Source organism: Rhineura floridana, chromosome 4, assembly GCF_030035675.1.
Source record: "Rhineura floridana isolate rRhiFlo1 chromosome 4, rRhiFlo1.hap2, whole genome shotgun sequence".
In the NCBI taxonomy this organism is placed as follows: domain Eukaryota; kingdom Metazoa; phylum Chordata; class Lepidosauria; order Squamata; family Rhineuridae; genus Rhineura; species Rhineura floridana.
The window spans coordinates 183,706,507-183,720,185 of record NC_084483.1 but is presented as its reverse complement, the minus strand read 5'-3'; the positions used below and the strand labels follow the sequence as shown (position 1 = coordinate 183,720,185).

Here is a 13,679-nt window from a genome sequence, read left to right as displayed (position 1 = left end):
AAAGGCACTTTTGAAGTTCAATCAAATGAATGAATAAAATAATAAAAGAGTGGGATGACTCAGAACAGTGCTGGGTCTAGCCGTTATTCTTGTTCTGCAATGTCCCAGAGCGATGCTACATTGGACACATTATAGGGAAAAGTGCTGGAGCAGAGAAATAAAAATAAAATAAAATAAATAAGTCCCAGGGTTGTAGCTCAGTGGTAGAGCATCTGTTTTGAATGCAGCAGGTCCCAGGTTCAAACCCTGGCATCTCCAGGAACAGCTGGGAATGTTTCCTGCCTGAAACACTGGAGAGCTGCTGACAGTCAGTGTGGAAAATATTGAGCTAGATGGACCAACGGTCTGACTCAATATAAGGCAGCTGCCCATGTTTCTGTCAGCACTGTGCCTTGCCAGGACACCCCATGCTGATTCTGGCCCTACCAACAGGGAAGGAAAGGTAGGACATAAATATTGTAATAAATAAAACAATTAATATTAATAAACGTCCTGAAACATGAGGAGTTGGGTGTGCCTGTTGAAAAGGTGCATTATCCAGAGATGAGTCGGGATGACACACCACACTGCATTTTCTTTTTATATGTCCATTAGCACACGGAGATGAAATATAAGTCAACGACAGTCTGTTGATGACATTTGATTTCTAACAAGTAACTTATAGAGCACACACAACACCATAATGGAATAGATCAAAATAAAATTTGAGAAGGCCACAGGGAACCAGAACAAATGCGCTTGTGTTTGTGCCATATTTAAATTAATTTTGTAAAAAGGAAAAAATAAGGTCTGGATCTAAATGCAATAAAATAATATACAGCTGCTAAATGTTGCTGCTAAGCAACAGAGGTCCAGACAGGATTAGTTAGCATCAGTTCTGCTATTAGAAAGCTATTTCCGTTGGAAACTATGAGGAAAGAAGCAATCACCGTTTCTTATCCTCCGTGCTGCTCAGACAAAAGAAATCAAACTGAGCGTACTGTCAAACATGTCCAGCTGAGGAAAAGATGCTGCCTGAAACTGCTAAACAGCTTTATAAAACAGAATAAAGAGAAAGGAAAAGACAGGGTCATACTGTTCTAAATACTACTGCCATAAAATGTCTGAATTAGGCATTATGGATATCCTTGGGCCAGTTTTTTTCAAGATTAATTTACCATGACAGTTTATTTCAGGCTGAAATACTGCAAACTATTGAATATCTTCTTTAATCCTTGGATCATTTCATAGCAACAACCATAGAGGAATAATGGCCCCAATCCAGATTGAGGCACATGCAGCAATGCACAGGTGGCATTTGGTAGACAGCCGAAGATGGCATTTGGTAGACACGTTTTTACATCTGAATTGCAATGCAAGTGGAAACTGACACCTTCACTCACCTTGTCGTGCAACACTCGATGCCTTACACGTGAATGAACATAGCAATGCAAGCATGCATCAGGATGCTCATTCCCCATTCAGTTGGTGCATATGGTTCAGGATTTAGCACGGAAAGCCTGGTTGACTGAGGCAAGGTGTTTAGGAGCTATCAACTTGCAGAACATGATTCAGATTTGCAAACTGAATCCATTTTTTGAGTTCAAATAGCCTAGAATGCAGCTGATAAATATATGGGCTCACTATGGAAGAAATTAAGATCATCCGTGGCGCAGAGTGGTAAGCGGCGGTAACGCAGCCGAAGCTCTGCTCACGGCCGGAGTTCGATTCCAACGGAAGGAGGAAGTCGAACCTCCGGTAAAAGGGGTTGAGGTCCACTCAGCCTTCCATCCATCTGTGGTCGGTAAAATGAGTACCCGGCATATGCTGGGGTGTAAAGAAAGGCCGGCAAAGAAACTTGCAATCCCACCCCATATATCCGGTCTGCCTTGTAAACATTGCAAGACATCACCCTAAGAGTCGGAAACGACTCGCACTACAAGTGCGGGGACACCTTTACCTTTTTATGGAAGAAATGCTTTAAGTGAATAAAAATGGTATGTTTTTTAAAATTTAAATAAAATGTTATCGAATAAAACAATATATATATGATTACTAACATCTAGAATTTCCTGCCCCTCTCCCGGATCACTTTTCATGGTATATAGATCACTTTTAATTATTAAAAAGCAATGTTGTTGTTTTTTAAGTGGATGGGGTGGATGGGAGCAGTTATCCTTTTAGATCGTCTGGGAGGACTGGGAATAGGGGGCACTGTTTTACAGTGGCTCCGTTCCTATCTCTCAGACAGACATCAACGGGTGGCATTGGGGGATGAGGTTTCAGACCCTTGGCCTCTCAATTGTGGAGTGCCACAGGGATCTATCCTCTCCCCCATGCTATTCAACATCTATGTAAAGCCGCTGGGAGCCATCATCAGGAGATTTGGGCTGCAGTGTCACCAATATGCAGATGACACTCAGCTCTATCTCTCATTTAAGTCCTCACCAGAGTTGGCTGTGGATACCATGTCTAAGTGCCTGGACTCCGTAAGTGAATGGATGGGAAGGAATAGGCTGAAACTGAACCCCGACAAGACCGAGGTGTTGCTCATGGGGGACAAGAGAAGGTTGGGGGATATAGACCTGATGTTTAATGGGGTGAGATTACCCCTGAAAGACCAGGTCCGCAGCCTTGGGGTCATTCTTGACTCCCAGCTGTCTATGGAGGCTCAGGTCTCGGCAGTGAGCCGGGCGGCTTGGTATCAATTACATCTGATATGGAGGCTGCAACCCTGCCTTCCTGTCCATCTGCTCCCACGGGTGATACATGCCCTGGTCTCCTCTCGCTTAGACTACTGTAATGTGCTCTACGTGGGGTTACCCTTGAAAACGGTCCGGAAATTACAGCTGGTACAGAATGCGGTGGCGCGCTTGATTAAGAACAGCTGTCGCCGTGATCATATCACCCCGGTGTTAGTGGATCTACACTGGTTACCAGTTGTTTACTGGGCCCAATTCAAGGTGTTGGTACTGAGCTTTAAAACCCTATACGGTTCCGGCCCAATTTATTTGAAGGAGCACCTCCAGCATCACCAATTAGGCCACATGACAAGATCAGCCACACAAGACCTTCTCTCGGTCCCATCAGTTAAAACAGCTAGGCTGGTGTGGACCAGAGAGAGGGCATTTTCAATTGTGGCCCCCACCCTCTGGAACTCCCTTCCTTACGATCTCTGTCACACCCGCTCCCAGACAGGTTTCCGCCGGGCCTTAAAGACCTGGCTATTCAGGCAGGCCTATGGGATCTCCGGGGATAGGTCAGTTTTTAATGTTGTTTAGTGCTGTTTAATTTTAATTATTATATTTCTGGTTATATTGTATTTTATCATGATATTGTACGTCACTTAGAGTGGCCGTTTATTCGGCCAGATACGCGACTCACAAATAAATTTTATTATTATTATTATTATTATTATTATTATTATTATTATTGAGTTACAGTTGTCTTTTCTTTGAAGCAAGCTGGTTATAGTGATCATGAACCAGGAAATGAGAGAGGGAATGGAGCACATAACTGGAAGAGGGAGTGTGTGAGCCTGAAGCCTGTTCTCAATGGCCAAACCATGTGTGAACCAGGCCACTGCCTTTTGCACACTGGCTATCTTCTCAACAGTCATCATCGCCAACAGCAGAAACTAGGGATGGCAGAAAGTGATAATTTTGGTTTCTCTCAGTTTCTCATTTTTCCAGTGTTAACTTCAGCTTGCCCCATTTCCACAGCAGTTTGCATTTTAAAAAAAGTCTACATGAAAATTTGTACACATTTTTACATGCATTTCTCCTAATACACACATTTTGTACACAATTTGTCTAATATACACATTTTTGTGTGCAGTTTGGGAATCCTTTGGCAACTTGGGGGTTTTCTGTATACTTACTTATTAGTGGTTAAGGTGTTGGACTATGACCTGGGAGACCAGGGTTCGAATCCCTACATAGCCATGAAGCTCACTGGGTGACCTTGGGCCAGTCACTGCCTCTCAGCCTCATGAAAACTCTATTCATAGGGTCGCCATAAGTCGGAATCGACTTGAAGGCAGTACACTTACTTTCCTTCCAGCAGGAGTCCACTTCATCAAAATATTACAGTGTGTATTTAGTCCATAATCAAAGCATAAGACTTTGATAAATTTTACTGTGTATGTCCTTGGTTTGTAAATGAGATAAAATCATACCACACTTTATAAAAATCAAACATTTGACTTTTGCCTTTAGCTAATTTAAGTTGGTAAGTCAATTTTTCTGCCATGGCTATTTGCCACAGCTCACTGTACCAAAATTTGATGCCAAAAGTTCTGCAGTTTTCCAATTCCTTAGATGTCACTTTCTCATTCTGTTCCTCCCATATTGTTGAAACAGCTAATGCTGTAGTGGCATATGTAGTGTGCAAATATTACGTGATATTCTACAACTACTATGTTTTCAAAACTGTGATACAACAGGGCATGACCACCACATGGAATGGAAATGGACTGCTTTCAAGTCAATTCCAACTTATGGTGACCCTATGAATAGGGTTTTCAGAGATGGTTTACCATTGCCTTCCTCTGACGCTGAGAGGCAGTGACTGGCCCAAGGTCACCCAGTGTCAGCTCTTCACTGAGACAGCAGTGTCGGTGGGGGTGCAGGCAGGGCTAGAGATTCCTTGGTAATTGCCAGGCCGTAAGTCCTTAGCCGGCAGCTTGGCTATAAACCTGCCAGGCTAGCAAGGAGGAAGCAAGATAAGGGCAGAGGCAGTTCAAAGCTTACGTGCCAAGCCAGAAATCCAGAAGAGACGTCAGTGAAGGTCTGGGTCTAGTTTGCCGAGAGATCAGTCTAAGTCAAGGTTCAGGGGATAGGAAGACACACAGTGGTCACGCCTGACGTAGTCAGCAACAAGCTGAAACCAAGGTTTGACTTTTAAGGAGCAGGTTTGTCAGCAGGTGTGAGCCATCAGCGTTTTGGCCTTAAGTGGACAGGCCTGCCCCTCTTCTGCTTGACCTTCTGTTGTCTACGTTCTGCAGGTGAGGGGGGAGTATCCTGTTCACTGTCTGCGTCTGGCTGAAGGGTTTCAGCTGTGTCTGGGGTGCTCTGCAGCTGAGGGGGAGAAGGAGCTGGGTTCTCAGGAGTTTCCTCCATTTCTCCTTCTGGGTCTGCTGCTGTTACTCCCGAGTCATTCTCGTCTGATGAGTCCTCTGACGGGGCCATGACACCCAGTGAGCTTCATGGCTGTGTGGGAATTTGAACCCTAGTCTCCCAGGTCGTAGTCCAACTATGCATATATTTTTGTACACATTTTCGTTGGAGAACTGCACCACAAAATTCAGAGAAGTGCAGATTTTGAAGGATATCTGCATTTTCATTCACATGAAACTGCAAATTAGGTAGGATGTTTGCATTATAATTTCTTCCCCATTCCTTGTAGAGAGTGAGACCAATGTAGGACAAAGGCTAGACTGATGGGTCTGGATGCAGAAGACTAAGGTTTAAATTCCTGTTTAGGAATAAAGCTAATTGAGTGACCTCAGTCAAGTAACAATTTTTCTATGCAATGTTCTTTATCATAGGCCAGGATCCAAAGAACCCTACAAGCCAAGAGGAGTTTGGGACTGTGTTTCTTCAACAACAGCCTCTCATATTACTTGGTAAGCCACTTCTGGAACAGAGGAATTTTTCAAAAACAGTTTGAGATACAAGAAGGAGATGACATCTTATTACGAGAGGTATGTGTGTGTGGGACAAAATCCTAGTGACCATGTCCAAGGAAAGAAGAGAACGCATCCTGTTTAGTAAAACATGCTATATCCATTCGTCTTTGCTACTTACTCAGTAAGTTACATGGATTAAACTGTGTTGCATGGATCAGAGCTCTGTTCACCTAGAGCTTCCAAAGAGTTAAGCCATTTAGAGTGATGCTTGGGCATGCTCAGAAGACACATCATGTAGCAACTTTACTGAAGCTCAGTAGGCTTGTGTGTGGTCATTGCTTGTAAGAAAGACTGCCTGAGAACGTCATGTATCCCACCTTTGAGATACAGGGTAGCACAGTGGTTAGAACTAAGACTGGGAAGACCCAAGATCAAATCCTCATTCAGTCATAAAGCTCACTGGGTGAGTGGGATAGAATAATGTATTATACCTTCAGCTTCTTTGAACAAAGGCGGGATATATATATAATAAAATAATAGGAAGCTTGGAAGACTCAAATAATGACTTGAGATACTTAAAGGATAATACAAGTTTAAGTATGGAGTTTTTTGTTCCTGTGAATGAATCACGATTTAAAATGCATTCATATTAATACTTTCTGCCAATAGGCATTAGAGAACCTTCATATATTCTTACACTGCATCAAAAGCATCTCTCTCTCTCTCTCTCTCTCTCTCTCTCTCTCTCTCTCTCTCTCTCTCTCACTCACACACACACACACACACACACACACGCACACACACACGCACACACACACACACACACACACACACACACAGAGCGAGAGAGAGCGAGAGCGAGCGAGCTGAGAAGGGCATGGCTACTCGCAATTCCCTGTAATGTATACTGGCATAAGACATGCATTTGTCACATGCACACATTGCATTTTTAGATATTGCACACATTAAACATTTTAGGTGTACATGTAAAAAAATGGATACAGCAGCCCTAAAGTGTGCAGATAACGTACAAATCAATACAATTATCTCAATTAAATGTCACCTCCATTATTTCTTTTCATGCTATGGGTTCTTTTCCCCTCCCAGGGTCACCATCATTATGCTTAACGCAAAGGTTCTGCCTCCCCCAATTCCCCTTGTCAGCTATATCGTTTTCCACTTAATATTTTCTCAGTGTTTTCATTAAATTGCAATTAACATGGCTCTTTCGGCTTAACACCAACAGCAGCACCTTTCCATTTATATAGCCCCTTATCATAGGACAGCATCTTAGCTGTTGCACCAGCATCACAGCTAACGTCAGCACCATTCTCAGAATAGCATTTATTAGCTAAATTAATGCAGGAGAGTCAGCAATGGGAATACACATTACTGTGTTTATGTAATCCATATTCACAGAGTGGCTATTGTTTCTCTTGATGTCGTGTGAGGAAGCAGGGATGCTCCAGATCAGCCCCAACATTTTGTTTCCATAGAATCTCAGGGCTGGAAAACACACAGTCAAGTCGAAGCCCTACTGAAGGTGAAAGGTATCCATGCAGCAACCCCACCACCACATATCAACGTGCAGAGCTGAGACCACGTGATAGTACAGAGTCCAAGAACAACACAGGTGCATAGGAACACCGGAAGCTGCCTTATACTGAGTCAGCCTATTGGTCCTTCTAGCTCAGTACCATCTACACTGGAAGTGGCTCTGCAGGGTTTCAGGCAGAGGATATTCCCAGCTCTACCTGGAGATGCCGAGGACTGAACATGGGACCGTTCGAATGCAAAGCAGATGCTCTACCACTGACCTATGGCCCTTCCCAGTGACTCAAGGAAATGATCCAAGCTACAAGAGTGTCAGGGCCAAGCTGGGGGAATGTATACCTAGATTTAAATCCAGACCTGGAGGGTGCGTTCTCCAGATCACAGTCCCAGACAATGGCTAGAGCTAGTGGAGCTGGAGCTTGAAGTGCTCTGTTGACCAGGCAAAAGCAGAAGACCAGGCTCCTGGTATTTATAGCAGGCCTGGGTAATGCAGAGGCTTCATACAGTCTGAAAAATGCAGAGGCCGATGTTATATTTCAGTGCTTACTTCTGCACCTGAAATGCCTCTGAGATTAGAATACAGAACATAAGAACAAGCGATTGCCTCTGATTGTTGTTATGTGCCTTCAAGTCGATTACGACTTATGGCGACCCTATGAATCAGTGACCTCCAACTGGATCTGTCATGAACCACTTGAAGGCACATAACAACAACAATCAAATAAATATAAGATCCAAGCAATGTGGGTGTGGCCCACTCCCACCTATTGGTCATCACTAGAGTTGGGGTAGAATTTCAATTCCGTTCGCATTTCAGGTCGAGTCTATCAAATTTGCACTTTCCAAACAATACAAGAAGCAAAACACAGCCATCCTTTGAAAGTCGCATTGATTTGAATTTTGCAGTGCAGATCGCCAACCAATGTTTACAAAAATGCATATATTAAGCGAAAGTGTGCATAAAAATGAATATATGCATGAAAATAACATTAAAATGCATTATATTTATTTATTTATTTATTTGACGCCCATCTGGCAGGTTGACCCGCCACTCTGGGCGACGTACAGTAAGAAAATATATAGTACACTCAATATAAAAGCATATACAGAAAGGTTAAAATCACAACTAATAACTGCCAAACCTGATAAAACCTAGCCCACCTCGACAGCCTGATTGAAGAGCCAGGTCTTCAAGGCCCGGCAGAAGCACATCAGAGAGGGGGCCAGCCGAAGGTCAATTGGTAATGAATTCCATAAGGTGGGGGCCACAACTGAAAAGGCTCTTGCCCTAGGACCCCAGATGCTGGACTACATAACCTATATATAACCTATATAACTAGAAATGGCTTGCAATAATGTGTACATTAGTCAAAACTGCCTACAAAAATGTGCTTACTAGGAGAAATTTGCACTAAAATCCTGGAGAATTTTCATTAGGATTAAAAAAAAAAAAAGCAAATTGCTGCAGAAGTGTGGAGAACTGAATTTAAGATTGGAAAAATTTGAAACCGAGAGAATCGAAATTGACAGATCTTTCCATTGCTAACCATCCCTTACCTTGCAGGTAAGGCAAATCTGAACGAGCAAAAATTAAAAAGTAGAATATAACAGTTTTCTGGATTAATAGATTATGAATGGAGAGGAAAGGGAAATATTTGAGGGCACAATCCTCTGGGAAGATCTGCACATGGCCCTGCTGGAACAAAAGAGATCTGTACAAAAGCTCCAGCTATGTTCTGTCAGGGACTGTTGACCACTGCCTCATCTGGTGTGTCATGCTTAGCCTTGACCTGGCACCAGACATGGAATCCTCGGAGGACAAACCAAACAGCCCACAGTTCAAGGACCCTGAGGAGCAAGCAGGACTCGCTGAAAAATATGCTGAGGATCCCCTCGAAGGGCCCTCTGGGTTAATACCTGATGAAGAACTCCCAGAACTGTCAAAGCAGAAGATGGAGCCGCTCCCTCAAGAGCATTGGTACCAAAAACTTTAGGTCCAGGCCGAAGAGCGACAGTACAGGATGTGTCTATGGACCCAGAATTGTTGGTCTACTTGTGAGCAAGGGATCCACTCATAAGTAAGCAATCCCTGATATTCCTCCACGGCCAGCTGCTGTGGTTAGGGTGTGGTTTAGGACACTGTTCTTCATCTGGGTCCCCAGATATTTGTTGGACTACAATTCCCATCATTCCTGGCCATTGGCTAAGCTGGTTGGGGTTGATGGGAGTTGTAGTCCAACATCTGGGGTCCTAGGTTCAAGAGCAGTGGTTTAGGAGGCAGAATATGTAAAGCCTCTCTCTTGAGCCTTCCAGGTACTGGGAACGATACAGGTCTCTGGCTCCTAGTTCTAGGTTCCCTGCCTTACTGTGCTGTACATTTCCTAAACTCCCTGTGATATTGACCTCAGACTGTTGCCTGACTGTCTCTGGATCATGTGGATCTAGACTGATTGTCCATGCTTGATCTTGGTTTGTTTGGACTGTGCTGCATCTGCAACCTGCAGTGAGTACTCTGGTGAAGGCTTACACCTTCAGTAACTAGGCCCCTGGGGGTATCCCCTGGAGTGTGGTATGGTGCAGCATAAAGCTACAGCCTCAATGAAGAACCTTTCAGGCTCTGGGATGTCTCCATCCACCAAGATGGCTATTGACAGAGCTTCCTGTCTTAGTCAGTAGTGTAGTAGCAAATTCAGAAGTGCAGGGTCCCTTTGATCACATCCATGCCCCCTCCCCGCTTTTTTTGCTGTGGGGTTGAGAATGAGATCCTTGTTAATGCCAACATAATAAGCATGAAAGAGGAGAGTGTTAGCACTGAGTCTGACTTGCCTCCTTTCACTTGGATTGGCTCCAATCAGCAAGAAAGAAGCATGTTAGAAGAATCTTCTCAGTGTCTAACACACTCCCTTTCATGCTGATTGATGTGTAGGATGTTGGAGACATAGGGATCCTGCTCCCAAATAAGTAAAGAGTCTAAGACCCCCCGAGACCCTGCATGACTATGCCCCTGGTCTTAGCGGTGTACTGGCAGGCTTTGTATTTCTAGTCATGCTCTTCAGTCTTGACTCATGGCTCCAAGTTTGCCCTCCAATCCTAATTGCTCTTTGTTCCTGACTCCTGCTGTGCTTTCGAGTCCTACCTTCTGCTTTGCTCTCTGATGCAGATTGCTCTTTGGTCTTGACACCTGATTCCTGGCTTGCTCCGAACTGCTGCTCATGGGTCAGTCCTGAAACTTTTATGCAGCTCAGATTCATGCCAACAAGGCTTGCACAGGACAGGGATCGCTGAATCATAGAATCATAGATTGTTTGTTTTCTCCACTACATTGAAACATGAACACCCAAGCCAAATGGCACTTGCAGGTTCATCTCAAGTATGGATTGCTACATTCTCCTTAATGTTGAAGAATAATCCATGTGCACAATCCCATACCAACTAATTTCAAAATAAACATGCTTAACCCAGAGGAGCGATGATGACTCTTGCATTCATTATATAATCAAATTTAATACACGAATATTAAAAACGTTCCTGGTTGGAATGCAGGCAAATCAAAACAGCTTTGGTTGATTTACAAACTACAACATAATCCTGAGTTTCATTGGTTAAGGGATAATCCCTTTCCTAGGAATACTCAAGGGGACGCTTTATGCAGCATTGAATGTCTCGTTGACCTAGACATGAACATTTACAGCATCAACAACAGCAACTTTTGAAAAGTCACGGTGCTTCCCAGAGAGGGCATTCTGTGACTTGCAACTATCTCTTGCAGTATCTGGTTGTTTTTTTTAAAAAAAATGCCCATTTTAATGTGGTATATAACACATTATCCTTCCAGCAAATGTTCTGCTGAGAGTGATGATGCAATATACTGAAAATTATTCTGCAAAGCCTTAGGACACAGAGGATCCTGAGGTTGGTAGAAATCCATGCTCTGGAACATGTCAGAAAGCAGCTGCTACTGGGTAACCCTCTTCTGCAAAGACCTCAATAGATGAGTGAGAGCATCACTTATGGTCAATGCTTTCTCCACCACTCACTCCTGGGAATGTCTCTCAGCTGACATCTTCAAATATCAGTGACTTCTCCAGAGAAATTCATTCATTTCATGGTATTGTCACCATACTAGTCCCAGAGGCAGAGGTACATCAGCAGAGTATCAATATCACCAGAGTCCACTGCTAAAATCCAGGGTACTATAGCTTTAACTGGGGATTCATTTTCTCCAGAGAGATGGAGTTGACTGCATACCTCCCTCTAGCAATTTTTCAGCCATAACTAGGCTGCTGATCAGTCCCAAAGTAGAGTGGGGCTGATTGTTGGCCTTATCCACTAATCCATCTCCACTGTGCATCACCACTTATTGCCTGGAGTGCCATTTCATATTCCCAATATGAATAGTGTATCCACTCTAGCGGTACTCTAATTCAACCCTAAACCCTCCCTTTGTTCAGATATTCTTTGCAGTTCTATACCCATCAGAGAGTCCATCATGGGCCTTTGGCCCCATGTGCACTATACATTTAAAGCAGTATTGTACCACTTGAAACAATCATGGCTCCCCACAAAAATCCTGGGAACTGTAGTTTGTTAAGGGTGCAGAGAGATGTTAGGAGACCCCTATTTCCCCTCATGGAGCTACAATTCTCAGGGAAGAGGGATTGATAAACTATTCTGGGAACTGTAGCTCTGCGATGGGAATAGAGGTATCCTAACAAAACTCAGCACCATTAACAAACTACAGTTCCCAGGATTCTTTGGGGAAACCATGACAGTTTAAAGTGGTATGATACTGCTTTAAATGTATTATGCAGATGGGGCCTTGGTCTTGAAGAGGAGAGTCATGAGATTTCCCATTCTACTCTACCATTGATGCCTGAAATGACCTTGAAATATGTCTACAAAAGCATGACTTTTTGGCCTCCAGAAGAAAGCCAGATAGAGAGATGGAAAAGTTCTTATTTCTGTTAGACTGGGTTGCCTCCAAAATGGTGCATGGAGGCCTTTCCTACCTTTTGCTGTCTATTACCCTCCCTTGCCCCCAAATTTCTTTAAGGAAGTGCAGGGAAGTCATGGAGGGACGTATGTCAGGAAATGAGGGGATCTATGTGTGTTGCTGTCCCCTGTGGTGAATCACTAAACTGCAGGTGGCATCTTTCTCAGTGAAGAACCTTCCAGCCTGACTCCACCCACCCAGGATGACCCCTGGGTCCTTCTAGGGCTACCTTTCCCAGCGGAGCTTTGTATGACCAACAAGATCTTGCTAAGTTCTGACATGTTCATGTATTATCCAGAGCTTGGAAAAGTTACTTTTTTGAACTACAACTCCCATCAGCCCAATCCAGTGGCCGTGCTGGCTGGGGCTGATGGGAGTTGTAGTTCAAAAAAGTAACTTTTCCAAGCTCTGGTATTCTCAGCTGTTATTCAGTTCTGACTCCTGGCCTGTTCTTCAGTCCTGCTTCCTGATTTGTCCTTGAGTACTGAATCACTTTTTGGTTCTGACTCCTGGGTTGTTCTTCAATCCTGCCTCCTGGTTTGTCCCTTGGTCCTGCCTTGCTCATAGGTTCTCCTGGCTCCAGACTCACCCTCGACTGCAGCCCACAGCCCTGCTCTGACAATATGTGAGCTCCATTTTGAGTACGCCCAGCCAGGAAGAAGCTAGATTCAGCTTGAAATGAGACCAGCCAATTTGATAGGATGGGGGCAGTTTGTATTTTGAACTCTTCCCTTTCAAAATTCTCCCAGTCTCTAATGTTAGCGCCCTCTCTCTCTGAAAACCGAAACGCCTAGAGCCAATATGCATGTGAATGAGCAATCATCTTTTAAAATAAAACAAGGACTATCAAAACTTTGATAGTATAATATATTGCAATAATATATATGTAGTAATATATACGTTTGATAGTATAATATATGTAGTCTTAAATACAGCAGTGTAATTAAGAGCCCTATATACGATATTTTTCAAACCGTAAAGGTCTACGTGTTCGATAAATAGTAGAGGATGGTAATCTATAATGTAAAACAGTATGCATTAAGTCTGGTAGAAAACCAGTGCAGTGTAGTGGTTAGAGTGCTGGACTAGGACCTGGAAGACCAGTGTTGAAATCCCCACTCAGCCATGAAGCTCACTGAGTGACCTTGGGGCAGTCACCGTCTCTCAGCCTAACCTATCTCACAGGGTTATTGTGAGGATGAAAAGGGGATGGGGAGAACCATGTGTATACACCTGATAAAAAAAAAAGAAATTAAAATTTAAAAATAATATGAAGCGCTAGTGGAAGCTAATTTTCTGAAACAACATGGCACTGCCAATATGAAGCTTTTGTCAGCCTAATGAAGGTGGCAATATCAGGAGGTTTACTTAGCTCCTGCTGGGCTGCCATACTTGGGTGGTGGATTCCAAGCTGCAAAGGCCTCTTCTAGATGTTCCCCTACAGAGAATTTATGCATTTATGGTTTTGGATTCTTACATCACATACAAATGCATGGCAATTATGTAGAATATTTGGAATTACTG

General features: G+C 43.5%; 1 protein-coding gene and 1 non-coding gene across 5 annotated transcripts in view; one reads left to right on the top strand and one right to left on the bottom strand.

The window, feature by feature from the left end:
• Positions 1-13,679, bottom strand: part of PRKCE (protein kinase C epsilon) — a 472,683-nt gene that overhangs the window by 200,694 nt on the left and 258,310 nt on the right. The gene's annotated exons all lie outside the window — the stretch shown is intronic.
• On the top strand, positions 187-258 carry TRNAS-UGA (transfer RNA serine (anticodon UGA)). Its single transcript has one exon. It is a non-coding gene; the product is annotated as a tRNA-Ser (tRNA).